Source organism: Aythya marila (assembly GCF_965140915.1).
Source record: "Aythya marila genome assembly, chromosome: W".
Taxonomy (NCBI): domain Eukaryota; kingdom Metazoa; phylum Chordata; class Aves; order Anseriformes; family Anatidae; genus Aythya; species Aythya marila.
Window position 1 is genome coordinate 19,092,988 of NC_139081.1, and position 25,564 is coordinate 19,118,551.

General features: G+C 42.1%; 1 protein-coding gene across 1 annotated transcript in view; it reads right to left on the reverse strand.

Annotated features, from left to right (window-relative positions):
* The window catches only part of LOC309889528 (very low-density lipoprotein receptor-like), a gene marked incomplete at both ends in the record, with an annotated part of 87,286 nt that overhangs the window by 13,735 nt on the left and 47,987 nt on the right, over positions 1-25,564 (reverse strand). The gene's annotated exons all lie outside the window — the stretch shown is intronic.

The following is a 25,564-nucleotide window of genomic DNA, read 5'->3' on the forward strand; positions in this document are numbered from 1 at the left end:
CACTCCTAATGGTTAGTGTGCTTCATTTTTAGGAACTCTGAAAGTAGAACACATAATACAACAAACTCATAGGTGTGTTCTCTTTGCTGATTAATACTATCCTGATAGAAAAATCCCTTGTACTCTTCATCATCAGATGACAAGAGAAATTGGAAACATCCTGTGAAGCTGTCAGAGAAAAAGCAGGTATGTTTTCCCATAATGTAGAAAATACACTACAAAACTAATTGTCTTGTAAAAACTAAAAACTAATTGTCTTCTAAAAACTAATATATATGTATTTCAGAAAAAAAAAAAAAGATTAGGCATGTTGATCAGGGGTAAAATCATTATAAACAATTGTCTGGGTGAAATTGAAGGTAGGGAGTCACTAAGTTTTAGGTTGCTAAAAACTGAGGTAGGGAATGTAAATGATGAAATTGTTCTATACATACACCATCTTTAATAATTTTTCTCTATATATTCATTCCCATCTACTCAGAACCAGAACAGGTGAACTGGTGAACCTTTGATTCCATTCTGTGTGGTTTATATTTACAGTCTTAGCCTTTTTTTTTTTTTTTTTTTTTTTTTGGGGGGTGTGTGTAATCCTAACACATCACAACTCACTGATTATTCCCTTTTCTGGTATTCCTGAAGAAAAGTCTTTCCTGCAAACTTCCTAAATATTTTTCTATGGAAATCTTTGGTGTTTCTTTGGTGTTTCTCTGTTTCTGCCTAAACTCTAAAACCAAACAGGAAAGCTGTTATCTCGATACATCCAATTGCAGTAGCTTCTGTCACCAAAATAAATGTTAGACTATAGTAGCAAAAGTACACTGAGATACTGGAGCATAACTCCTTACATTTACATGGGATTGACCAATGCAATTTTCTCTGTCCACTGCTATCAGACGGAAACATTAATGACCAGTTAAGATTAAGAGGACAATCCTATTGATGCTGACCATGAGAAACAGTCAAACTCTTCAAAAGTTCAAGTCACACACATATGGAGGACAACAAATCACCAGGATAGAGTACATTGGAAATCTAGAAATATTGCTAGAAATAGAAGCTGTGAAAATATGAAAGTCAGAAGAAATCAGAGATTTTTTTCCTTTAGGAATATTTAAAGACTAAATGCATTTTTCTTTATTTTCTTTAACATTTATCTTCCAGGTAATGTCTATGTACAACATAAATTTGAATTACTCTTTATATTTTAAAATCTTAATGACTTGCAGAAGATAGTGCATATGTCAGATAAATATTTCAGAAGAATAGTTTATGATGCAGCCTTGTATTTAAAGAGTTGTGACCAATAGTATTTAATACATGATATAAAAAGCATTGTACTAGCTTTCTCATGTTGCTTTGAAGAGCCAGATGTTACAAGGATTTGCAAGCACATTGCACAAAAAAAAATATATATATATATTGACCATAGCCCAAAGAGGCATGAAATTTATTTTCGTATAATTCTCTTTTTAAGCATCAAGAAACTGTTTATCCACTTTGAAAAATGGGAGCTTTTGCTGGGAATTCTTTCGCTAGTGAGATGTAGTCAGATGTTTCCTATGGGAACAAACCGTGTAACTGTCCTAGATAAGCAACCGTAAGAAGTCAGAAAGGGGGAGGAGGGACAGGGGGAGATGAATGGTGATCAAAGCTCTAACTCCTTTGTGTGAATGTATTTTGAGAATAAGAGAGAAATTAACAGAAAGTGACTTAGGGAACAAACATGTACATCACATTTTAGTTAATCATTTATTCATGATTCAATTTCTTTTTTTCTTGTAAACATCTACAAGAAACATAGCCAGGGAGAGATCAGAGCAGCATCAATAGGGAAATCACATGTGTCAGAAAGGGAAATAACAGATCTTATTTCACATGAAGTATTTTTAAGATATTTTGAGAAATACACAAAACATATAAATAATAAAAGCAAAATCTTTTGATTAAATTGTCTGTTTTCTTGAAAATGTCTACATACATATAAAAACATGTAAGAATAAATTTTCTTTGCAAAATAAATTTTTAAAGCTCTCAGAGTAATTCCTGTGTAGAAGATGAGTCAAAATGCTCCACAGAACTTACACTTATCCAAGAAAGTATTAATGATTATGGATTTAGTTTCTGAGTGGGTGGGGGAAAACAAACACACATATTATAATCTTGTGATATTCCTGAACAACGTACCTCCTTGGCACATGTTTGTGACAAGGAAAACAGAGTGAACTGAAGCCACAGTTTCACAAATCCAATAATTCAACATAAGATACTGTTGTCCTTTCCCTCCAAGTTGCTTGTTTCTATTCCAAGATACAATTTCTTTCACCTCCACTAAATGTTTGTGTGACTAAGTGATGAAACAAGTCAGGGAAATGAATTAAAATAAAAATAATGTAGCAATAAAATCTTATTATTAAAACATACCAGACCACATGTTTATAAATTATTATTGATACTAACAGTTCTTCCTTCAGAACACAGAAGATCCCAGGCATGGAGTGGTGAAGGAACCACTAGTGGGGAACTAAGGAAAAGTGTCATTAACTGAAACTTCACAACTGGGCCTGGGAACCCAAGGAGGAAAATCGACCTTATTAATAATGTAGTCAGCTAGTGCTGAAGTTACTAGGTTAGTGAAAATGGCACAATATAATAATATCAAGATTTGTTGATGTTTATTTATTTATTTATTTACCCCACAATGATTTGAAAGAGGACCTGAAATCAGTTTGTCATTTGCAGTTAAAATTTCTGCATTAGGCTTTTGTTTAGAACTCTTTTTCAGAATCCTAGCTGAAAACACATGCCTCAAGATGGGAATACCTTTCTGGTTGTTTAAGGAAAAGAATGAAATAAAACATATATTGCCTTAACATAGTATTTCAGTTCCTGTAACACATAGTAGCTAGTGTATCAAACTTTACTGAAGATTTTGAGCTACCCTTGAATGAATCTTGGAAAGTGAATTCTATTAACAGATGGACTAAGGTAGATTGATTCTGTTTTACCATGCAACTGTGCAGTGCAAGTCCATGAGTTTCATAACTAGAGATAAGAAACTGTCCCCTCTCTTTATCAAGACCTGTATCTTTATTGACCAAGATACTTGTTTACATAGCTAGTTAAAGTCATATAACCATTCCTTGATACTGTTACTGACTTGATTAGCTTGACTTTTTTAACTGTCCTGAAAGTAATTGACACAGATGACCAGTGGTAGATGCTGCAGTTGCATTTGAACAGGAAATTCAATTTTCCCAAATGTTTTATGAACATATAGCATTTTAGAATATCAGGGTCAATAGCTGTAAAGGTTCAGAGCCTGTCATCATTTATTTTGGTCAAAGTAGTCATATATTGTAAGATACCATGAAAAAAAAAAAGTAAAATAAATAAAATAAACTTCACTGCAAGTGTCATCTTTCCTAAGCATATTTAGAACATCTTGTATTGTCCTGTAGGGCATTTAACATGATTGTAAGACACTTCCACAAACAATACTTGCTTTTCAAGGTATTCATAAGATTAACTCACCCTGTAAAGGCTTTCCCTCTCAAATACCCAGGCAATGGGAGAAATTCCCTTTCTCACATTCTGTTTAGGTATTGTCCTCAGACTCATTCAGTTCCAAGTTAGTGATTATTTGCAACACAGCTTGGTGCACAGTTTTATCTCCATAGTCCTTGGCTCCCCACCTGTTTCTATAAAACAGTTACTAAGATGAAAAAGTATTTCAGCCAATAACAGCAAATTGAAACATGAAGAAACAGCAAAAAAGTTATATCTTGGGAATTTTGGTTGAATATTAGAAAAAGAATATTTTATTTATGAAGATAGTGCAGTGCAATGAGATGCCCAAAGAGGCTGTGGCACACCCGCAAAGTTTCCAAGTCTCAGCTGTACAAATTCATGGCTGACAATACAATATTGGCAATTGTAACATAGAATAGGGGGCTGGGCTGAAAGACCTCTAGAAATCCCTTTAAAAACAATCCAACACTATTTTTTTTCCCTCCATATGGAAAAGGGACAGCTGCAATTGAGAAAGACTATATGTGGGCAAAGGACTTCACTACAAAAATCTTTTAGTCTGAAGATTAATTGTATAGCTACATTTATTTTCCACTCTCCCCCGCTAGTGTCTGGCCTTTTCAGACAGCAACTTGTCTGCTTTCTCTCAGCACAATGATTTAAGCATAAGTGATTTCAAAATAAAGCTTTAGTTCTTCTATCATTCAAAAGCAATCTCAGTAGAGACACTTAGTGAACTATGTTAAACTATATAGAATCATAAGATTTGAATCTTTCAGAAATAGTGTTGTTTTGTTTGTTTGTTTTTGTGTACTTACATGCCCTCTCTAGCTATCCTGAAAAAGGAGAAACAAACAAACAAACAAAAAAACACGTATGATTTCTCCAAGTAACATACCTGAAAGACCATTAATGGTGATCTTTGAAAAACAAAGCTATAGACTGATTGTAAAGGGGAAAAGAGAAACCCATTTCTCTTTTCCAGGTGCAACATGACAGCTCTCAGAGACTTGTTAATATATTTATATATATATATATATATATACACCTGCATATGTTAAAGAATAGATTAATTATTTGAAGGGCAAAGTTCAAACAAGAAGATATTATCTCTCATCAACCTATAGCCACCTGAACCTGAACCGTACAATCATTTCAATCACATGAACAGTATCAGCCCAGTGTTTCAATACAATTAAAGATAGCAGGTATAAGATAGTAGCTGACAAGATTCCTTTAAGGTTAGCCTTAAGGATGAAAATGTTTCTGAACTTTAAAATTCTTTACAGTGATGGTAAATTAACATTGTTGTGATTAATGGATTTGAAAGAGCTTCTTGATTTAAATAGAATTTAGAATTTGGATGATCATCAAGTTTCTCAAATAAATTTCTTTATGCTTTATCATTAAAGGTATCACTGTGATATAAAGTAGGTGTTTCAGCAGGTAGAACATAAAACCCCAAGATTAGAAAACAAACCCACTTCTCATTCACTCAGAAGATATTATGTGATCCCTGTCTTCTTAATCTTTTTACAGTTTTTGTTTATCTCCTTATCGTTATAACCAGAGTATGAAAAATATTGTTTGTTCCTCTTCAAAATGTGCTAAATATACATGTAAAAATAACAGGAGATAAGTATAGAAAGAAAAAGCATGAAGCCAAATGAATGAGAAGGAACATAATGTACATCTCCAACAAAGACTTTAAAGGACCATAATTATCTGTTATTATGTGGTCAGTTATCCCCATAGGTATTATTATGTTGATTTGGGTATATTAGAATAGGGCTTCTAACTTTTTATGGCTGTAGTAAGCAATTATCAGTTTCATCGTAAGCATTTGTAGTTAACAGTATTTTCACATTATTATTATTTATCTGCCTGGCTGTAAACCTGATCCAAAGCCCAGAGCAGCTGACTCAGATTTGAGGTGACTTTTATATAGACCCACTGTTAAAATCAATGTTTTTGTCATGTTAGTATTTTGTCTTCAAAACCTAATTTAACTACTATTATATGTATTCACAAGGACAAAGGCAGAGTATCACTGTGATTTCCAGCAGCAGTTAAGTGGCTTAGCTGAAAACTATCCAGAGAAACAAAATTTCTGCAAAGCAATACAGAAAGGCACCTGGGAATAACAACGCATACAGGCTCTGACACTTCGCTTTGGTCTTTGCAGTTGGACAGTATGCCTCTCACTTTTTACTTTTTCACTTCTGCTCTCAATGACATATGCAAGTCAGATACAAAAGATACAGTCCAGACAGCAGTTCAGTTCATGTTCTTTAATACAGAGATGTTATATGAAGTTGTGGGCTTCCAACTGACTTTTTAAATGTAATAAATAAATATATATGAGTTCCCATAACAGTATCCACTTAGTAATTTTGGTCAGTATATGTAATGCAAAGAAAAGCATGAGTTCAGTGAATGGAGAAGAGACAAACATTATATATATATATATATTTCCCCTATGAATAACCCAGCTCATTTGCCCTTGGCTCCAGAAATGCCTGATTAAGGTTTAGAACCATCAATACAGAAGGAAGGGGCAAGAGCAAAAGGAAAACCAATCAAACAAAACATGCAACAGATAGCCAAGTAGGGAAAAAATATCCTACAAATATTAGAAAGATAGTTGATATGATTTTTTTTAGAGATCTGTATAAAACAGTGATAACTCTTTGCAAATCCTGACTTCTTTGTATCAGCAGTTCTTCCAGTTCATCTACTGAAACACGGTAGTAGGTGATAAAGCTGAAAACAGTAGGCTAATATTCCTTTGATGTTCTATATTGACTGATGACCATGCCAGCACATAAATAAATAACCTCTACGAAGCATACAAACTATATGCATACATGATAGTTTAATGTATATTTAGGATACAGGTTCAGATAGTTTATTAACATCTATCTGTCCTGATATTTTCTTCCTCTTCTAAAGTCTGTTGCAGAACAGAGTACTGTGATTTAGTAAGTTTAATTAATTTTAAAGGAATATTTTAAATGCATTGAGGGTTCTACAAAATGACATGTAGAAGCAAAAGAGTTAACACCTCCTAGGCTGCATAGTCCATTACTTAACTGGCCTCATGAGTTGAGAAACATTTGCAAACAGAACAATTTAATTAACAAATGAGTGGGTTATTTATAAAAGGATGTCCTGCCTAGACTATCCTTATCTGAGGGATTTCACTGTTTACCATATTCTGTTTATCTGAGATTATTTGGTAAAAAAACAGTTGAATAGCCTGAAGGTTTATAAACTGTTGCTGGAAGAACAGCCGAAAACACGACAGACACTAGTATGGTCAGATCATGCTCTCCCTTTATTACCCAAATAGCCTGACTTTTATAGCAAACTTAACAGGGGCGGATAGTGTCTCACACAAGATTATTGGTCAAAAGCACTCAGACAAACAACTGCAAGAAAACAACCCCACCTGCAAGAAAACAACCCCCTTGTGATTAGCAGTCACGTAGATATTGTCCTTGAAGCCAGCTGCTGGCAACAATATTTTTTAATTCCTCAATCAAGCGATATGGGAACACTGTCATGGGAACTTCTCATAGTTGTCCTGGTAGCTTGGTTTGCTCAGCTGCAGCAAGTCATGGCCTCCTTGCTGTTTCAGAAATACCTCAACAATAAACCCTGAAACTGTCCTATTTGGGCAAAGCTCACATGGGCAGAGGCTGTATGCTGCTGCTCTGTGCTTCCCCCTATAGCTACAGTAATAGACAACTTTTTTTCTAACCTGGTCTAAATCGTATTCTTGTTACTTCTACAACAGACATAACAAAACAGAATGTTTTCTATATTTCTTCAGGAAAAGAAAAAATTCAGAGTACAATAAAACTAATAATAGAAAGAAAATTAGATTTGTACAAGTATATTAGTAAAACTACAAAATTTTTGAAATTAGAGAAAAATGCACCCTGAAACTTTGTACTTACAACTGTATTTGTCTTTTACATATTTTCTTTTGTTACAGCTTGACTTGTTGATCTTTTTTTTTTTTTTTCCTTTGGATGGTTAAGGATATCCATTTTAAGATTTTATATTAGTCATATCTAATCACTTTGAATATTAACGTATTCTTTGTACATCAACAATCAAATGAAGAGGAGTAACAGTTTGCATCTATATTATTTCTAAACAGTTTCTTCCTCTTTAAATTGCAAAATTTACTGAAATGTCATCAGTTTCTTGAGAGACCATTCACATAGAATCATAGAATCATAGAATATCCTGAGTTGGAAGGGACCCTTAAGGATCATCAAGTCCAACTCTTGACACCGCACAGGTCTACCCAAAAGTTCAGACCATGTGACTAAGTGCACAGTCCAATCTCTTCTTAAATTCAGACAGGCTCGGTGCAGTGACCACTTCCCTGGGGAGCCTGTTCCAGTGTGCAACCACCCTCTCTGTGAAGAACCCCCTCCTGACGTCAAGCCTAAGCAAAAGTATAATCTGCAACAGTCCTTTGCAAATTTGATTTTGCATCCTTTGCAAAAGTATAATCTGCAACAGTCTGTGAAGGAATTATAATAAGTCCCAATACAACAGACTTGTAGCCTAGCTTTTATTCTATTTTCCTTTTTATTCAACAATTAAGAAAACTTTATGGGATTCCACAAAAGGTAAGGTTTTTCTGTAGACTACTTTAATTATCATGCTGCTATTAATAAGCTCTCCCTGCCAAATGCATGGACAGAGTTGTTAGCGCAGCATGCAAATCATAGCCTCCTGTCCAAAAGCTAAAATTCTGACAAAAACTCATTACATGGCCCCTTGTTTTCTGCAAGCTGAGTAATGATTTATTTGCCTGCAGCCCACCATTCTGGTTATTATCATACAGTATCTTTAACACCTTTCTGAAGGGCACAGACCTCATCACCCAGTGGGGAAGCATATGAAATAAAACAGTTGATTGGGAATTGGAAGGTCTATGGGCACATCACTCTCGTGATATATCAACCCTACCAGGACCCTATTCAACATAGACAGATTGTCTGCCTGTGTACATAGCACATGGATGAATGATTTGAGGTTGGTGCTGGCTCAGTAATCTGCATAGTGCTCCACAACACAGCAAATATTCTCCCTAAATCATCTGACTGGACACCAAAGCAGACCTTTAACTTATCTGTTACCCTTGTATGGGTCTTTTATGTTTTTGGTGGTGGTGTTTTTGTTTGTTTGTTTGCTTGCTTGTTTTTTCTATATAGACCATGTTTGAGAGACTCAGTTTACACAATGTAATCTAATTTCCTTATCAGAAAGCTGTTAAGACAGAATGAATCATCAAAGCAAGGCAAAACTGACTGTATAACTGTATGGTGGAAAGAAAAGTCATACATATAATTGACAGACATAGCTATGTCATCCCAAGACACACAGCTTAGATTTCATCATCTTTATGGACCAAAGCACTTATCCTGAAAAATGCAGTTGCTGTATCATTGTAGTAGTCACCACTGACACATTCCCTACTGTTAACAGTGACATTTGAAACCTTGATCGGGAAACTACCTGTTTGATGATGCTCATGCAGAGCAAGTGCGAAGAAGAATGTCTTCAATCTCTCCGTAACATCTTACTACTTCTTTGCAGGTGTTCAAATGACCACAGAACATAAAAGGCAGCAATAAAAGCAAGCAAACAAGCAAAAGCTTGCTTTTTTTTTTTTTTCTTTTTTTTTTTTCTTTTTCTGTGTGTCCTGGTTTCAGTTAGAACAGAATTAATTTTCTTCCTAGTAGCTGGTGGAATGCTGTGTTTTGGCTTAGGATGAGAAGAGTGCTGATAACACCCCGATGTTTTAATTGTTGCAGAGCAGTGCTTAGACCAAGCCAAGGACATCTCAGCCTTTCGCTCTGTCCTGCCAACAGGCAGGCTGAGGGTGCAGTAAGAGCTGGGAGGGGACAGACCCAGGACAGGTGACCCAAACTAGCCAAAGGGGTATTCCATACCATCTGACGTCATGCTAAACAATATATAGGGGTGGCTAGCCGGGGGGAGGGGGCCGGACTGCTCGGGGTTAGGCTGGGCATCGGTCAGCGGGTGGTGAGCAATTGCATTGTGCATCACTTGTTTGTACATATTATTATTACTTTCCTATTATCACCATTGTATCATTATTATTATTATTATTATTATTTTGTTATTATTATTTTCCTGTCTTATTAAACTGTCTTTATCTCAACTCACGGGCTTCACTTTCCATTTCTCTCCCCCGTCCCAGAGAGGGAGGGGGGAGGGTGAGAGAACGGCTGCGTGGTGTTTAGCTGCCGGCCGGGTTAAACCACGACATTCTTTTTCTTTTTCTTTTTCTTTTTCTTTTTCTTTTTCTTTCTTTTTCTTTTTCTTTTTCTTTTTCTTTTTCTTTTTCTTTTTCTTTTTCTTTTTCTTTTTCTTTTTCTTTTTCTTTTTCTTTTTCTTTTTCTTTTTCTTTTTCTTTTTCTTTTTGTGTACACCTGACTTCATCTGGATCTTTGGATGTTTGTCTGAGGTCTGGATCCTCATAAATCACTTCCCGTATGGCTAATTCCCTCAGGTACTGGATTCCCTTCTCCATAGTGGTCCACTTGCCTGGTAGACATAAAAGTTCTTCCTTGAAGGGATACCTTTCCCTCACAGCTGAGAGGAGACGCCTCCAGAGGCTGGGAGATTGTGCTCCATTTGCAATTGCTTTGTCAATGCCTGCGTCTCTAGCAAGGGATCCCAGTCGCTTGGCTTCCCTGCCGTCTAATTCCACACAATTGGCTCCAGAGTCCCAGCATCGGAGCAGCCAGGTGACAAGCTGCTCACCTATACAGCGACCAAAATCTTTTCGCACATCTCGTAACTCACGCTCGTTTAGGCTTCGGGTAGTTACTGTTGATTTTTCGGCATCCTCATCTTCCTCCTCCTGAACCCTTGATGGCCTAGCGTCGTCGTCGTCTCCGTCGTCTCTATACCTAGATTTGGCAGAAGACTCTCTGCGTTCTAAGCGACCTGAATCTCTATACCATTTTTTCACCTTCTCTACAGGGGCAGCTTGCACTGCTACTGCTCGTTTCTCTGACCTTGTTACAGGGTCTGCCACAGAGGTTGGAATACCCTCTGAAGGGTCGACTTGCACTGCTACAGCTCGTTTCTCTGACCTTGTTACAGGGTCTGCCACAGAGGTTGGAATACCCTCTGCAGGGTCGACTTGCACTGCTACAGCTCGTTTCTCTGACCCCGTTACAGGGTCTGCCACAGGGGTTGGAATACCCTCTGCAGGGTCAACTTGCACTGCTACAGCTCTTTTCTCTGACCCAGCCACAGGAGCTGGAGTGGCTGCAGGAGCTGGAGCGGCTGCAGGTACCGGAGCTGGAGCAGTTGTAGGAGCTGGAACTGGAGCGGCTGCAGGAGCTGGGACTGAAGCGGCTGCAGGAGCTGGAACTGGAGCAGCTGCAGGAGCTGGAACTGGAGCGGCTGCAGGAGCTGGAACTGAAGCAGCTGCAGGAGCTGGGACTGGAGCGGCTGCAGGAGCTGGAACTGGAGCAGCTGCAGGAGCTGGGACTGAAGCGGCTGCAGGAACTGGGACTGGAGCGGCTGCAGGAGCTGGGACTGGAGTGGCTGCAGGAGCTGGGACTGGAGCGGCTGCAGAGTCCACCGTAGGGGTCACAGTGGCCGTTGGATCTGTCACAGGGCTTGGAGTGGCCACAGGGTCTGTCACTAAGTTGATAGCATTATCAATGGCAGCTCGATAGGCATGAGCCAGGCCCCTATATATTGTTTAGCATGATGTCAGATGGTATGGAATACCCCTTTGGCTAGTTTGGGTCACCTGTCCTGGGTCTGTCCCCTCCCAGCTCTTACTGCACCCCCAGCCTGCCTGTTGGCAGGACAGAGCAAAAGGCTGAGATGTCCTTGGCTTGGTCTAAGCACTGCTCTGCAACAATTAAAACATCGGGGTGTTATCAGCACTCTTCTCATCCTAAGCCAAAACACAGCATTCCACCAGCTACTAGGAAGAAAATTAATTCTGTTCTAACTGAAACCAGGACATCTATCCACCCCTTATTCCATACCATTTATGTCATGCTCAGGTTACACTCTTTTCCATACATTCTAATTAGTCACCTACAGTAGTCATAGTAGTGATAACATACAGTATTATATAGTAATTAACATGGTACAATTCAGTTCATGGGCTATTCTCACCCAGTATTAAATCTCCTTGAGGTACACACCGGACCTCTCCGTTCTTTTGCATCACCCACCAAGTGTATCCAGGTCCCTGAGCGAAAACAATTCCACGAATAGGTTTGCCTTTTCCTGAGGCAGGAGTAGCCCAGACTGTTTTACCCAGCATATTTCTTACATGCACTACAGGAACTTTATCCCCATCTACAGTACGTAACAGGTTTGATTGGGCAGGTCCAGCTCGGTTGGCAGATCCCCTAGTATTGACTAACCAGGTGGCCTTTGCCAAATGCGTATCCCAATTTTTGAATGTCCCAGCACCCATTGCTTTCAATGTAGTCTTTAACAGTCCGTTGTATCGTTCAACTTTCCCGGAGGCTGGTGCATGATAGGGGATGTGATACACCCACTCAATACCATGTTCTTTGGCCCAAGTGTCTATAAGGTTGTTTCGGAAATGAGTTCCATTGTCTGACTCTATTCTTTCTGGGGTACCATGTCGCCATAGGACTTGCTTTTCAAGGCCCAGGATAGTGTTCCGGGAGGTGGCATGAGGCACAGGATATGTTTCCAGCCATCCGGTGGTTGCTTCCACCATTGTAAGTACGTGGCGCTTGCCATTGCGAGTTTGAGGGAGTGTGATGTAATCAATCTGCCAGGCCTCTCCATATTTATATTTCAGCCATCGTCCTCCATACCAAAGAGGCTTTGACCGTTTGGCTTGCTTGATTGCAGCGCATGTTTCACAGTCATGAATAACCTGTGCTATAGCATCCATGGTCAGGTCCACCCCTCGATCACGAGCCCATCTGTATGTTGCATCTCTGCCTTGATGGCCTGAGGTGTCATGGGCCCATCGGGCTATAAATAATTCACCTTTATGCTGCCAATCCAGGTCCACCTGAGCTACTTCAATCTTAGCAGCCTGATCCACCTGCTGGTTGTTCTGATGTTCTTCAGTAGCCCGATTCTTGGGCACATGAGCATCTACGTGACGTACTTTCACAGCCAGGTTCTCTACCCGAGCAGCAATGTCTTGCCACAAAGCAGCAGCCCAGATGGGTTTGCCCCTACGCTGCCAGTTGTTTTGCTTCCATTGCTGTAACCATCCCCACAGGGCATTTGCTACCATCCATGAATCGGTGTAGAGATAGAGAACTGGCCATTTTTCTCGTTCAGCAATGTCTAAAGCCAGATGAATGGCTTTCACTTCTGCAAACTGACTCGATTCACCTTCTCCCTCAGCAGCTTCTGCAACTCGCCGTGTAGGACTCCATACAGCAGCCTTCCATCTCCGATGCTTCCCCACAATACGACAGGACCCATCAGTGAACAGGGCATATTTCTTTTCATTCTCTGGTAACTGGTTGTACAGTGGGGCTTCTTCAGCACGACCCACCTCCTCCTCTGATGATATCCCAAAGTATTTGCCTTCTGGCCAGTCCATAATCACTTCCAATATTCCTGGGCGACTGGGGTTTCCTATTCGAGCCCGCTGAGTGATCAGTGCAACCCACTTGCTCCACGTAGCATCAGTTGCATGATGCATAGAAGAGACCCTTCCCTTGAACATCCAGCCTAGTACCGGCAATCGGGGTGCTAGGAGGAGCTGCGCTTCAGTACCGACCACCTCCGAAGCAGATCGAACTCCTTCATATGCTGCCAATATCTCCTTTTCAGTTGGAGTATAGCGGGCCTGAGATCCTCTGTATCCCCGACTCCAAAACCCCAGGGGCCGACCTCGAGTTTCCCCAGGTTCTTTCTGCCAGAGGCTCCAGGTGGGGCCGTTCTCCCTGGCTGCAGTGTAGAGCACATTCTTTACATCTGGTCCTGTTCGAACTGGTCCAAGGGCTACTGCATGGACTATTTCCTGCTTGATTTGTTCAAAGGCTTGTCGTTGTTCAGGGCCCCATTCAAACTCATTCTTCTTACGGGTTACTTGGTAGAGCGGGTTTACAATCAGACTGTAATTTGGGATGTGCATTCTCCAAAACCCCACAACACCTAGGAAAGTCTGTGTTTCTTTTTTGTTAGTTGGTGGAGACATAGCTGTTATTTTGCTGATCACATCCATTGGGATTTGACGACGTCCATCTTGCCATTTTATTCCTAAAATGCGTTAGCGATATCAATTGTGGCGTACCACTTGGCTGACTTCGATTCAAGTTCGTACTGAAGTTCCAGCATGTCCGGCACTGCAGCACTCAGTGGTGGCGTCACTTCGTTCAGGCCACGATTGTCCACTGTTAGTCTCCACTCACCATTAGACTTTTGCACTGGCCATATGGGACTATTGAAAGGTGAATGAGTCTTGCTGATCACTCCTTGGCTCTCCAATTGACGAATTAGCTTATGGATGGGAATCAGGGAGTCTCGGTTAGTGCGATATTGCCGCCGGTGCACAGTTGTGGTAGCGATTGGCACTTGCTGTTCTTCGACCCTCAGCAACCCCACAACAAAGGGGTCCTCTGCGAGACCAGGCAAGGTAGATAATTGTTTAATGCCTTCTGTCTCTAAGGCAGCTATACCAAAAGCCCACCGGAACCCTTTTGGGTCCTTGCAATATCCTCTTCTAAGATAGTCTATGCCAAGGATACATGGAGCATCCAGGCCAGTCACAATGCGGTGCTTTTCCCACTCATTCCCAGTCAGACTCACTTCAGCCTCCAATACAGTCAACTGCTGAGATCCCCCTGTCACTCCACAAATACAGATGGGCTCTGGTCCTTTATAGCTCGATGGCATTAGAGTACATTGTGCACCGGTGTCTACTAAAGCCTTATACTTCTGTGCGTCTGATGTGCCAGGCCATCGAATCCACACAGTCCAATAAACTCGATTGTCCCTTTCCTCCCCCTGGCTGGAGTCAGGGCCCCCCTAATCCTGGTCAGAATCTTCTTCATTTCTGTGTTTGAAGGACTGTCTGCTGGAAGTTGGAGCAGCAAACTTTTCAGAGAATCCCTTTTTCCTGATTGTTTTCTTTTGCAACTCACGTACCCGTGCCTCTAGGGTCGCAGTAGATTTTCCATCCCATTTTCTCATGTCCTCTCCATGGTCTCGTAAGTAAAACCACAGGGTGGCACGGGGTGAGTACCCACCATATCGTCTTCCTTGTGTGGATGAACGCCTACCCCTGATAGCTGAGACACTGCTTTGTACAGGTGCGGAGGAGAATAATCTCTCTTCAAGTTGGTGAACCTTTTCAGAAAGTTTCTCCCAAGTGTTCTCTTTTGGTCGGTGGACACTGGTTGGTTCAGGTGGGGAGGATGATAGATTCTCTTCAAGTTGGTGAACCTTTTCAGAAAGTTTCTCCACAGCTGAGATGCAGGCCTGTAAGGAAGAGGAGAGACTTTCTTCGTACTGCCGGAGTTGTTTAGCCGCTTCATCCACTGTGGGTTCCTCATCCTCTTTCCAGGCCATTATTGCCAATGAGCTGGCATATGATGATGGTGCACTCCGTACAAACTTCCGCCACATGGGTCGTGTACACCTGACTTCATCTGGATCTTTGGATGTTTGTCTGAGGTCTGGATCCTCATAAATCACTTCCCGTACGGCTAATTCCCTCAGGTACTGGATTCCCTTCTCCATAGTGGTCCACTTGCCTGGTAGACATAAAAGTTCTTCCTTGAAGGGATACCTTTCCCTCACAGCTGAGAGGAGATGCCTCCAGAGGCTGTGAGATTGTGCTCCATTTGCAATTGCTTTGTCAATGCCTGCGTCTCTAGCAAGGGATCCCAGTCGCTTGGCTTCCCTGCCGTCTAATTCCACACAATTGGATCCAGAGTCCCAGCATCGGAGCAGCCAGGTGACAAGCTGCTCACCTATACAGCGACCAAAATCTTTTCACACATCTCGTAACTCACGCTCGTTTAGGCTTCGGGTAGTTACTGTTGATTTTTCGGCATCCTCATCTTCCTCCTCCTGAATCCTTGATGGCCCAGCGTCGTCGTCGTCTCCGTCGTCTCTATACCTAGATTTGGCAGAAGACTCTCTGCGTTCTAAGCGACCTGAATCTCTATACCATTTTTTCACCTTCTCTACAGGGGCAGCTTGCACTGCTACTGCTCGTTTCTCTGACCTTATTACAGGGTCTGCCACAGAGGTTGGAATACCCTCTGCAGGGTCGACTTGCACTGCTACAGCTCATTTCTCTGACCTTGTTACAGGGTCTGCCACAGAGGTTGGAATACCCTCTGCAGGGTCAACTTGCACTGCTACAGCTCTTTTCTCTGACCCAGCCACAGGAGCTGGAGCGGCTGCAGGAGCTGGAGCGGCTGCAGGAACCGGATCTGGAGTGGCTACAGGAACTGGAGTTGGAGCAGTTGCAGGAGCTGGGACTGGAGTAGCAGCAGGAGCTGGAACTGGAGTGGCTACAGGAACTGGAGTTGGAGCAGTTGTAGGAGCTGGAACTGGAGCGGCTGCAGGAGCTGGAACTGGAGCGGCTGCAGGAGCTGGGACTGGAGCGGCTGCAGGAGCTGGGACTGAAGCGGCTGCAGGAGCTGGGACTGGAGCGGCTGCAGGAGCTGGAACTGGGGCGGCTGCAGGAGCTGGGACTGAAGCGGCTGCAGGAACTGGAACTGGAGTGGCTGCAGGAGCTGGGACTGGAGTGGCTGCAGGAGCTGGGACTGGAGCGGCTGCAGAGTCCACCGTAGGGGTCACAGTGGCCGTTGGATCTGTCACAGGGCTTGGAGTGGCCACAGGGTCTGTCACTAAGTTGATAGCAGTATCAATGGCAGCTCGATAGGCATGAGCCAGGCCCCAGCATGTTACAATGATTTGTGTCACTTTGGAACTGCCAGAATCATGACACCTTTTTCTCAAGCATTCTGCCAGTTTTTGAGGATTTTGCAGTTGTTCAGGGGTGAATTTCCAAAACTCTGGGGGTGCCAACTGCTCTAGATGCCTTCCCATATCCTCCCATACTCCCTGCCACCCACAACTATACTGCCTCCGGGCACATCTCCGGATGAGCTTCCTAAGTAGTTGTTTAACTTTAAGCAGAACCTGAAGTGCATTCAGGAGGCAGAACAACAAGACTATGCTGGTCTGAGTATCCCAAGGATATTCAATATCTTGGAGAGCTATTGTAACAAGCTCGGAGGATAAGAGGCTGGTGAAGGAGGAAGGGAGAGTGATCCAGGAGGATACAGGGGTGGTGAAGGAGAAAGGGAGAGTAATCAAGTAAGAAAAAATATCTTCCCCTTTCCCCTCCACAGATTGACTCCCTAATGGAAAAAAACAATAGGTATAATTGCTAATAGTTTCCAAGATACAGTTTCCAAAATACAGAGTCGATGATGTTACTGAGTACAAATACCAAGTTAGAGTCATGACCAGATATCTCATCGTCTCATAAGCCATTGCTACAACACTCAGTACCATAATGATCTGAAACCAGGGCCCGGAGAGGAAAAACAACATGACAGAGAGCAAATACGGAAAATAATGTACTATAATACTCAATTTGGAAAACAGGCGCAGCAGAGTTGAGATTAAAGCAATCAGCATTATGACAAGTGACTATTAAGCAGGTCTAATACTTACACCAATTTTAGTTTAACACACTGTGGTCAGATCTGCCGTTATCTCAACCTTTCGGGCCCCACGTTGGGCGCCAAAAAGACTGTCGTGGTTTAACCCGGCCAGCAGCTAAACACCACACAGCCGTTCTCTCACCCTCCCCCCTCCCTCTCTGGGATGGGGGAGAGAAATGGAAAGTGAAGCCCGTGAGTTGAGATAAAGACAGTTTAATAAGACAGGAAAAAAATAATAACAAAATAATAATAATAATAATAATAAAAATAATAATAATAATGATACAATGGTGATAGTAGGAAAGTAATAATAATATGTACAAACAAGTGATGCACAATGCAATTGCTCACCACCCGCTGACCGATGCCCAGCCTAACCCTGAGCAGTCCGGCCCCCTCCCCCCGGCTAGCCACCCCTATATATTGTTTAGCATGACGTCAGATGGTATGGAATACCCCTTTGGCTAGTTTGGGTCACCTGTCCTGGGTCTGTCCCCTCCCAGCTCTTACTGCACCCCCAGCCTGCCTGTTGGCAGGACAGAACGAAAGGCTGAGATGTCCTTGGCTTGGTGTAAGCACTGCTCTGCAACAATTAAAACATCGGGGTGTTATCAGCACTCTTCTCATCCTAAGCCAAAACACAGCATTCCACCAGCTACTAGGAAGAAAATTAATTCTGTTCTAACTGAAACCAGGACATATGGCAATTACAGGTCTGTCGGTCTCACGTCAGTGCGTGGTAAAATTATGGAGAAGATGATTCTTGAAGTTATTGAGGCACACCTGGGGGACAATGCAGTCGCTGGTCCCAGCCAACATGGGTTGACGAGGGGGTAGGTCCTGCTTAATAAATCTGATTTCCTTTTATGATAAGATCACCCGTCTAGTTGAACAAGGGAAACCAGATGATGTGATCTTTTTGGACTCCAGCAAAGCTTTTGACACAGTTTCCCATAGGATCCCACTGGAAAAAATGTCCAGCATACAGCTAAACAAAAACATCATACGATGGGTGAGCAATTGGCTGACGGGCAGGGCTCAAAGGGTTGTGGTAAATGGGGCCACATCTGGCTGGCGGATGGTCACTAGTGAGGTCCCTCAAGGCTCCATTTTAGGGCCAGTCCTCTTCAATGTCTTTATAAATGATTTGGATGTAGGACTAGAAGGTGTTCTGAGCAAATTTGCCGATGACTCCAAACTTGGAGCAATTGTAGACTCTGATGAGGGTGGAAAGGCCTTGCAGAGAGATCTGGACAGATTGGAGAGCTGGGCGATCACCAACCACATGAAGTTTAACAAAAGCAAGTGCTGGGTCCTGCACCTGGGAAGGGGCAACCCTGGCTATATGTACAGACTGGGGGATGAGACGCTGGAGAGCAGCCCCGCAGAGAGGGATCTGGGGGTTGTGGTTGACAGCAAGTTGAATATGAGCCAGCAGTGTGTCCTGGCAGCCAGGAGGGCATCCTTGGATGCATCAAGCATGGCATTGCTAGTTGGTCAAGGGAGGTGACTGTCCCGCTCTACTCTGGATCTCTCACAGATCTGGTTATGACAGATACCATGTTTTTCCTCTTTGTCTATTCAGCTATAAGCTGGTCTTCCAGCATATAGTTCTGACAAGTCTTGTCAGGTTATGATTGCCCTGTTACATGCTTTGAAACTATTATCACATGACTACATAAAACTATTGCAAACAATGAAAGAAGTATTTGAAAGATTCAAATGTATTGTGCAGAGCTAAGGATGCTACAGTGCTGCTGTTGTTGTTGTTTTGGAAAGAGGTTTTATTTACACCCTCTTCCCAGTTTTGTGTGTTCATGTTTTGTATTTTTAACAAGCCTTATCTTAGCGGTATCATAACGAAAACTCATAGCATTCTGGCCAACTTAACAAAATTAGACATTGCATCAGATTCTTTATTCATTATTACAGTCTGTGACATGGAAGGATCAGTCTGAGGTCTACTTGGAGTTATTTCATAAAAAAAGCCACATAAAATGGCTATTCCAATACAAAAGGTGAAGCTTGAAATTCAAGGGGAAAGGAAGAACTGATAAACATTTCAGGAGTACTACTACTTATATGCTTGTGTAACATATGTAATGCTTATATGGGAAAAGTCATAGTCAATGTAAAACAAAAATTTTTCATTTGATGTGATTCCAAAAAAAACCTTAGATGGATGTTGAAAGACCAGAGTAATTATATAGGTGGACATAAAGAGAAAGAAGGCAAAAATGGGGTGCATCAAGCACAGCATTGCTAGTCGGTTGAGGGAAGCAGTTGTCCCGCTCTACTCTGCGCTGGTGCGGCCTCACCTCGAGTACTGTGTGCAATTCTGGGCACCGCAGTACAAAAAGGACATTAAACTGTTGGAGAGTGTCCAGAGGAGGGCAACGAAGATGGTGAAAGGCCTAGAGGGGAAGATGTATGAGGAGTGGCTGAGGTCACTGGGCCTGTTCAGCCTGGAGAAGAGGAGGCTGAGGGGGGACCTCATTGCGATCTACAACTTCCTTGCGAGGGTGAGTGGAGAGGCAGGGAACTGAAACTAAAGCTAAAGAAGAACTAATATTCTGGCAACGAGGCTCTGCGTGAATTAAGGATGCCAAATAAAGGGAACAAGCCTGAAGGGAGGAAAGGGAGAAGGCAAGACCGGGGCAGGACCCTCCACTGCGGTGTGTATGGTCTACCAAGGGAGGCAACCCCTATGGGTATTGACTGCCTGTACTGGGTCTGGCTGGAATGTTAACTTTCCCGGCAGCAGCCCATTCAGTGCCGTACTCTGTACTTGTAGCTGGAACAGCAGTGTTATCACACCAGTGTTGTGTCTACTGCTGAGCAGCAGTGGCACAGCATTGGGCCTTTCTCTAACCCTCCTAGGGGGTGGGCAAAAAAGTGAGGAGAGAAACATCACTAGGGCAGCTGACCTAAACCAATCAAAGGGATATTCCATACCATGTGGTGTCACACTCAGCAATAAAAGGTGGAAACAGGAAGAAGAGGGGAGGGGTGGGCTCTCGTTGAGAAGACGTCGGTCCTCCTCTCGAACACCGGCTGCGTGCGTTGAGGCCTTGCTTCAAGGACGTGGTCAATCATCGCTCATTTGTGGGAAGTAGAGAGTAATTTCTTTCCTCTGCACTTCCATATAGCTTTCATTTATTTTGTTTGTTTGTTTTCCTCCCTTTTTTCCCCTTTCCCTTTTTATTTCCCCTTAGTTAAATTGTTTAGTTCATGGTAGTCTTTATTTAATTATTATAATTATTTCCCTTTAATTAAATTATCCTTATCTCAACCCGTGAGTTGTTCTTTGCTTTACTTCTCCCCCTCCTTATCTAAAGGAGGGGGAGTGAGAGAGCGGTTGTGGGGTTTAGCTGCCCAGCACGGTAAAACCACCACACTGCCGAGTGAGAGGGCCTCGACCGGACTTCTCCCACACTAAGGTCAGGTTGTCCTGAGAAAATAACATAAGAACCTCTTTTCTTTAAACGTATATAAAATTGTGATTCATTTTCCAGGAGCTGGATCACCCTGACAGGCTGAACACAAGCCCGAATCGACCCTGAAAGCAGGCCCAACCCCTTGATTGAAGGCGTTTGCCTATTATGATTCAGCTACGTGGGCAGAAGATGGATCCTGGGGCTATAGGACCCCAAAATATACAGTTAATAGAATAATTAGGTTATTAGCTGTAATAGAAATAGTTATAAATAAAACCAGAGATGCACTTGGATTAATTGCAAAGCAAAATACCAAGATGAGAACTGCTTTGTATCAAAATCGCTTAGCTTTGGATTATTTACTAGCACAAGAAGGAGGAGTCTGTGGAAAATTTAACCTTAGTAATTGCTGTTTAGAGATTGATGATGAAGGTGTTTCTTCCTAGTTGCTGGTAGAATGCTTATGTTCTGGCTTAGGATGAGAAGAGTGCTGATAATATGCTGATGTTTTAATTGTTACAGAGCAGTGCTTACACCAAGCCAAGGACATTTCAGCTTCTCACTCTGTCCTGCCAGTGGCCAGGCTAGGCATGCAAGAGCTGGGAGGAGGGCCGGACTGCTCGGGGTTAGGCTGGGCATCGGACAGCGGGTGATGAGCAATTGCATTGTGCATCACTTGTTTCATACACGTTATTACTAGTAGTACTATTATCATCATTATTGTCATTATTATTATTGTTATTATTATTTTCTTGTCTTTATCTCAACTCACAGGCTTCACTTTCCCATTTCTCTCTCCCATCCCAGAGAAGGAGGGGGGGAGGTGAAGGAGCGGCCGTGTGTTGTTTAGCTGCCAGCTGGGTTAAACCACAACAGAAAGAAAAGCTGTAAATGAACTTGTAAAGGAAATTAAGAAAATTGCACATGTCCCAGTTCAAATTTGGAATGGAATCGATCTAAGAGGATTATGGAAGGGGGCTTTATGGGTGGTGATTGGTTTGCTAAAATGATGATGGTTGTATTGGGGATATGTGGAGGATTGTTAATAATTCCATGTTTAATACCTGGTATTACCAGACTAATACACTCAGTTATACAAGGAATGCAAATATCTGCGGTACCTGTTGACCCAGAACCAAAAACCAGGGAAAGAGAAAACCCATTCCCTGATGATAATAAAAACAAACAAAGATCCAAAATTGGTATCAATTGATATCAATTCGGCAAGTATTGACTTGATTAGAAAGGAAAACACGAATCAATGCCATGAAAAAGGAAATGGGGGATTGTGAGATATGTTCATCTGATTCGTGTCAGTATGGAACAATGCTAGGGCCACATGGTATGATGAATGTGACCTTCTGTCTTACATACCCTTGTATAACCACAAGTCTAAGAGAAACAGAGTGGTTAATGTATAAAGTTCTTGCATCTTGCAAAGGAATGTTTTAGCAATTCATGTCAATAGAGAGCTTGAAGGGAAATGTATTTGTAGGATTTTCCTTGAAGTCTCTGGTATCTGGTGGGGTTTCAGAATAACTGCTAACTATTATGACTATTGCATGGGACACTATGCAAGTCTCTGATATCTGGCCAGGAGATTAAGGAGACGGGGAGAGCTGAAGAACAACCAAAAGACAAAGCTTTCAAGGGGTGCTGCACAAGTCTCTGACATACAGCCAAGTTGGGCAGAGGAGAAGGACAAGAGGGAGGAAGACTATGAGCCTTCAGCATGAGAGACCCCTAGAGACCCCCAGAGGGCCCACCGGAGACTGATACGCATGCTCCAGTAGGAGGGTTTGGATTCCAAAAACTAATTATGATAACCCTGATTTTTTCTAGGAGTAGTACTGAATATGTATTACCCTAGGAGCATAAAAACCAGCCGCCTGATGTAACTGGTGTGCATCTTGGTGGAGCAGAGACTCCTGGCGCACCCAGCGCTGTTTGCTTACCTCTATTCCTTTAATAAACTTTTAACTTTGATTATAGTCCTATTTTGAAGACTGAGCTATTTATTACAAAATTGTGCAATTATGAACTCACATTATGGAGGATATACTTTCATTACAACTGGAAAAGTGTTAAAGAATATATTTGTTATCTTCCTGAAATTAAATTTCACTAGTGGGAAGCTTAGCTGCACATTACATGATGAAGATAAAGACTACAATTGAGGGGTGTTTTTTGGAATTACAGCAATCTTATAATTGATTTTTAACGAATGTTTACAGCTTGACCAACTAAAATTTGTTTAACAGGTATTTGTAGAGGCCAATTAATCAACATTTTCTTACTTTTGGATCACTTGTGCTCTTTGCTCCCTCTCCCCCCCCAAAAAAAAAAAAAGTTAACACTTTACTAACCTGTGTTTCCTCTTCAAATTGAATCTGTTAAGTACCATGGAAACTAGAGAAGATTACCACTGAATGAAACATGGAGTGATTTGTAAAACAGATGCTAACACGCAAACATAATCAATTAGAAGATCTTTTCTTTCTGATTTTATATCTTCTAAAAGCCATTAATCAAAAATATTTTTATTTTATTTGAATCAGAAATTAATCTCCAGCAACAGTCCTATTGACCCCATGTCCCGGTTTCAGTTAGGACAGAGTTAATTTTCCTCCTAGTAGCTGGTAGGGTGCTATGTTTTCGCTTAGGATGAGAAGAGTGCTGATAACACCCCGATGTTTTAATTGTTGCAGAGCAGTGCTTACACCAAGCCAAGGATGTTTCAGCTTCTTGCTCTGTCTTGCCAACGGGGAGGCTGGGGGTGCAGCAAGAGCTGGGAGGGGAGGACAGACCAAGGACAGCTGACCCAAACTGGCCAAAGGGGTATTCCATCCCATCTGATGTCAAGATGAACAATATATAGGGGTGGCTAGCCGGGATGGGGGGGCCGGACTGCTCAGGGTTAGGCTGGGCATTGGTCAGCGGGTGGTGAGCAACTGCACTGTGCATCGCTTGTTTCGTACACATTATTATTAGTATTACTGTTTATCCTTTCTGCGCCCTGGTTTAATATCATTATGGTACTGTGCGGTGTATGATATGATGAAATTTCTGGTCATGACTCTAACCTGGTATTTGTACTCAGCACTGTCGTCGATTCTATACTTTGGAAACCATATCTCTTAAGCTATTAATAATTACACCTACTGCCTTTTTTCATCAGGGAGCCAATCTGTGGGGGGGAAAGGGGAAGATATTTTTTCTATTTGTTCACTCTCCCTTTCTCCTTCACCACCCTCTTATCCTCCGAGCTTATTACAATAGTTCTCCAAGATATTGAATATCCTTGGGATACTCAGAACAGCATGATCTTGTTATTATGTCTCCTGAATGCGCTTCAGGTTTTGTTTAAGGCTAAAAAACTACTTAGGAATCTCATTCAGAGATCTGCCCAGAGGCAGTATAGTTGTGAGTGGCAGGGAGTGTGGGAGGATATGGACAGGTTTCCAGAGCAGTGGGTGTTCAAGGAAGAATGGCTGAAAACACAACAGACACCTGTATGGTCAGATCATGCTCTCCCTTTATTACCCAAATAGTCTGACTTTTATAGCAAATTTAATAGGGGCGGATAGCATCTCACACAAGATTATTGGTCAAAAGCACTCAGACAAACAACTACAAGAAAACAACCCCACCTGCAAGAAAACAACCCCCTTGTGATTAGTAGTCACGTAGATCTTGTCCTTGAAGCCAGCTGCTGGCAACAATATTTTTTAATTACTCAACCGGGCGACATGGGAACATTGTCATGGGAACTTCTCATAGTTGTCCTGGTAGCTTGGTTTGCTCCGCTGCAGCAAGTCATGACCTCCTTGCTGTTTCACAGATCCCTCAACAAGTGCGCATCTCCAGTGTTTTGGAAATTCACTCCTGAACAACTGCAAAATCCTAAAAAACTGGCAGAATCCTTGAAAAAAAGGTTTCATGGCACTGGCAGTTCCAAAGTGACACAAATCACTGTAGCGTGCTGGGGTCTGTCCCATGCCTATTGAGCTGCAATTGATGCTACTGTCAACCTAATGACAGATCCGGTGGCCACTCCAAGTCCTGTGACAGGCCGAACGGCCACTCCAACCCCTACAATGGACCCTGCAGCCATTCCAGCTCCTGCAGCCGCTCCAGCTCCAGCTCCAGCTCCTGTGTCTGGGTCAGAGAAACGAGCTGTAGCAGTGTCAGTTGCCCCTGTAGAGAAGGTGAAAAAATGGTATAGAGATTCAGGTCGTTTAGAATGCAGAGAGTCTTCTGCTAGGTCTACGTATAGAGAAGACGATGCTGGGCCATCAGGGATTCAGGAAGAGGAAGATGAGGATGTCGAAAAATCAACAGTAACTACCTGAAACCTATACCAGCGCGAGGTACGAGATGTGCGAAAAGATTTTGGTCGCTGCATAGGTGAGCAGCTTGTCACCTGGCTGCTCCGGTGCAGTCCCCAGAGAGGGAGGGGGGAGGGTGAGCGAACGGCTGTGTGGTGTTTATCTGCTGGCTGGGTTAAACCACAACACTCCGTTGGAAAGAAAACAAATCTCCACTGCAGAAGATAATCTTAATTCCTTTTGACTACAGTTTGATCAAAGGTTTTTACTCAAATTTGCAAAAGCAATTAAAAGTTACTGCAACATTTCCTTAGTTAATACTTCAAATACAGAAATCTCTATAGTATCTGCAGTAGCCATCACTGAACACTGAGTACTGATGACAGCTTTAAAACTGTTCTGTTTTCTGACAAATGGTGTTTTGTTTCAAAATAAAAAAATCTTTTCAAAAACCTTTTCAAAAAAATTCAAAACCTTTGTGCTGACATTCATGAAAGTCAGCCTATGAGGAAACTTTCAAAACAAGTCACTTCCCTTCAAAATTCTAATATTT